The sequence below is a fragment of the Acanthochromis polyacanthus genome, chromosome 17 (assembly GCF_021347895.1).
Source record: "Acanthochromis polyacanthus isolate Apoly-LR-REF ecotype Palm Island chromosome 17, KAUST_Apoly_ChrSc, whole genome shotgun sequence".
Lineage (NCBI taxonomy): Eukaryota > Metazoa > Chordata > Actinopteri > Pomacentridae > Acanthochromis > Acanthochromis polyacanthus.
This window is the reverse complement of record NC_067129.1, coordinates 37,922,929-37,926,336: the sequence shown is the minus strand read 5'-3', so window position 1 is coordinate 37,926,336 and position 3,408 is coordinate 37,922,929. Positions and strand designations below refer to the sequence as shown.

The window sequence follows — 3,408 nt, the reverse complement described above, 5'->3', positions numbered from 1 at the left end:
GATAAGTACTGACCTGACGTCCAGCTGTGATTGGTCCTTTAGGATGTACACCCACCTGTCCGCCTCCTCACTTCCTCATGCACTTTAGCTAAAAAGTTCAGCAGCACTAAATCAACTTCTGTCATCTCTCCTGAGTCCTTGGATTAATCAGTCCTCAGAGACACAGTCATCGTAGAAACATGGACACATTAACCTTAGGAAATAGAAAACAAAGCACACATGCTGTGCTGTCAGTCTAGTCTGGGATGTTTTCTGTGAAACACAGAACAAACCCCTCATATGAACAAGCAAACAAAGACAGAAAAATGTTTTGTTTCTAATGTAACTGAGGCTCATGAGGGCTTGCAACAACCATGATGATCCAGAATGTGAGATACTGAACTTGGAGCTCTGCAGTCATTAAAAATGCAGTGACAGTGATGATGAGGGGAAATAATGAGAGGTAAGCCTGTCTCACAGCAGTCCCTCTGAGAGCCTTGCTGGTTTCTGATTTCTACCACCAGAGGGAGCAACTCTGTCTGACATAAACCACAAACCCTGAAACACAAGCTGATGAGCATGTACCAGAAACATGGCTTTCTACTTGTATGCAATCGGAGCTTGAATGACTCCCATGAATGACCTGTATTCACTGTTTTTATTGACTACTTTTACATTCTTTTAACAGTCTTTCATTTACTTCGACAAAAATGTTTAAAACTGGTTATAACACCTCAAGCAGTATTAGTTAACATCGCGGTGTGTAGCAAATAAAAATCCTAATAATTATTGAAAAAATGTACACATACAGTTTTTTTTGTATTCTCCCTGGGCATGTTTTGAAGCTGAGGACATAGAACAAAAACAGTGTGTGGCCACAGCTACGGTGTTATAAACTGAATGAGCATGTCATATATCTTTACACATGGGCCAGCCTGTCAGGCTGCTTCGTGACAAACATTAATTGTGCAGTTAGCTTTTCTATAAGTCTGCATAAAGACTTGAAGATTTGTTTTTTCTAATGTACTGTAACAACTGGGAGTAATCAGTTCATTCAGAATCCAACTAAAGATTATTTCAAGGCCTGCTGCTTGGATTTAATTGGTTTCCCTGTATACTTCTGTGGGGTGGTACCATAAGTTCTAAATTAGTCTGGTTATTCTCCATAATTTGTAATATTGCCGGGTCTTAGCCTTAATATTTAGATTAGTCAAATTAATTTCAATCATTTATATTACTGTAGAGTCTTGGCCTTCATATTTATTATAGTTAGGTAAAATTTCATTTTATGTAATTTTCTGTAGCTTTGTAGTCTTTAAATATTTCGATTGCTCAGTTAAAATAACACTGTAGGGTCTTATTCTGAATATATTAATTTCTTAAGTTGCTTTGTAAAATCTTAAATATATACATATATGTATGTATATGTGTGTATATATACATACATATATATATATATATATATATATATATATATGGCATGCCGTTTAGGAAATTATATATATAATGAAAGTCGATATATATATAATGAAACTTGATATATATATACATATATATATATATATATATATATATATATATATATATATATATATATATACCGCGGTCCGGACACCGGATCACTGATTAGAGGTTGGCGTTGAACTATTGTTTGCCAGCCAGTTAGCCGCTGGTAAGCTAACAAGCTATGAAACAACTCCTTATAAAACCGGAGGAAAGCAGCAGCAATATTTCATTACCAGACCTGTATTCAAAACCTCCCACGCTGTTACACAATGACCCATTAATCATATTACTGAACTATATGGTTATCATTGAAATTTTCCTTGAAGAATCAGTGAACTCTTTGCGAACACATTTTAATTTATGTGTTGATTATGTTTCGTATCAGTAATACAAGTCTAAAAAACTGATTCAAATGATCAAGTTAACACAATGAAATAAAGAGTACTGGTCATCTGCAGCTATTTTCATAATTTCAAGGTAAAATTCTGATTGTTGTGTGATTTTCTAGCTTTGCAGATGTGGAAATCCAATGCACTGATTTCTTATACACAGATGCTTTTGGTGTTTTTTGTTGTAAAATAAAACAAGGCATTTATCACTGTTGGAAATTATTACAGGTATTATTTGTAACACTTTCTAACATTGTATGGACAAAGCAATAAATCAGTTAATGGATAAAATCATTTGTATTACAGATGCTATCAACAGCATGTCTTGTTCATTTTATTTAGTTGTCGGCCTTGGATGATGAGGTCCAGTTACCAGGAGCACTAGTCTGCAGCTTACTGGTTCCGTCCTGCAGCTCCTCCACGCTGTCCTCCTCTCTACAGACCAAATCAAGTAAGATCTGTTTAGACTATGCAGACATCAACATGATCAGTATGTTATCTTTTGACCCATCCTAAAATCACAAAATAGAACATTTACTTTAAGTTAACTGTGTTTATGAAAATAGAAAATAATTACTGACAACTAGTACTTTTTGGTGCTTTTATGCAGGAAAAGGGAACCAGGAAGCTGCTTTGGATCCTCTGCAGTGTCTGGAGAGGTCAGAGGAACGGTTCTTGGAACAGATCGGAGGACACCAAGACGTGACCTCTGCCATGCTCCAGAACATCCAGAAGATGAATGAAAACCTTGGTTGCACTGATGGGACGCATGGTGTCGGTGCTGGAGCAACTGTCCCAGAATTAAACTGCATTGTTGACTGTTCGCTTTTCTAGAAAATAAATCTTTTTTAGTACTTCACCTGTTTTGTATTTTACCCATGCACTTTGGGTGAATAAACAGAAATTTGTGATGAGAGATGCAAATTTTGTCTATAATCTACAGAGACTTTATTCAGTGTTCAGTGCACACTTTTGTTACACACATTTTGACAGATAAGCAGTTGTGCTTTTCAAGCAGATTTTAGTCAGAAACATCAGTAGCATATATTGTTGTTTTTTTACTGTTACACCAATCTAGGTAGATAAACTGCACTACTGCAGCAGACATATTATTGAAATGTGCTTCTATTATGTGTCTACATACACTGCTCACAAATAGTTATTCAACTTTTGGGTGAAATTGATGGAAAATATAAAAAGTGCATGCTGTAGTGATATATCATAAAAGTAGGGTATTTAACTAGAAACATGCAATAGTGATTTCCTTATTTCAAAAAAAATTATTGAATCAAAAGCTAACAACAGTGGAGGGTATGTCACAATAAAAATGTCTCAGTTTGGACAGAACAGCAGCCTTCAGCTGAAATCCAGTACAATTGTGTCCCACCAGTGGCGTGATCATGGATGTGTCCAGGCAGCAGCTGACCTCTGCCTCGTAATTAGCCTTAAGACCAGCTATAAAGATAAACATAGATATTATCATTGGTAGTGTCTACAGATACGGACCCGTACCCGTAGCCTGTGGCCTACGGAT

The 3,408-nt window shown here is 36.1% G+C and overlaps 1 long non-coding RNA gene across 1 annotated transcript; it reads left to right on the top strand.

Moving 5' to 3' along the window:
* The first annotated feature begins 2,139 nt into the window (after window positions 1-2,139).
* LOC127530573 (uncharacterized) lies at window positions 2,140-3,134 on the top strand. Its single transcript, XR_007937148.1, has 2 exons — window positions 2,140-2,325; window positions 2,485-3,134. It is a non-coding gene; the product is annotated as an uncharacterized LOC127530573 (long non-coding RNA).
* Window positions 3,135-3,408: the final 274 nt, after the last annotated feature.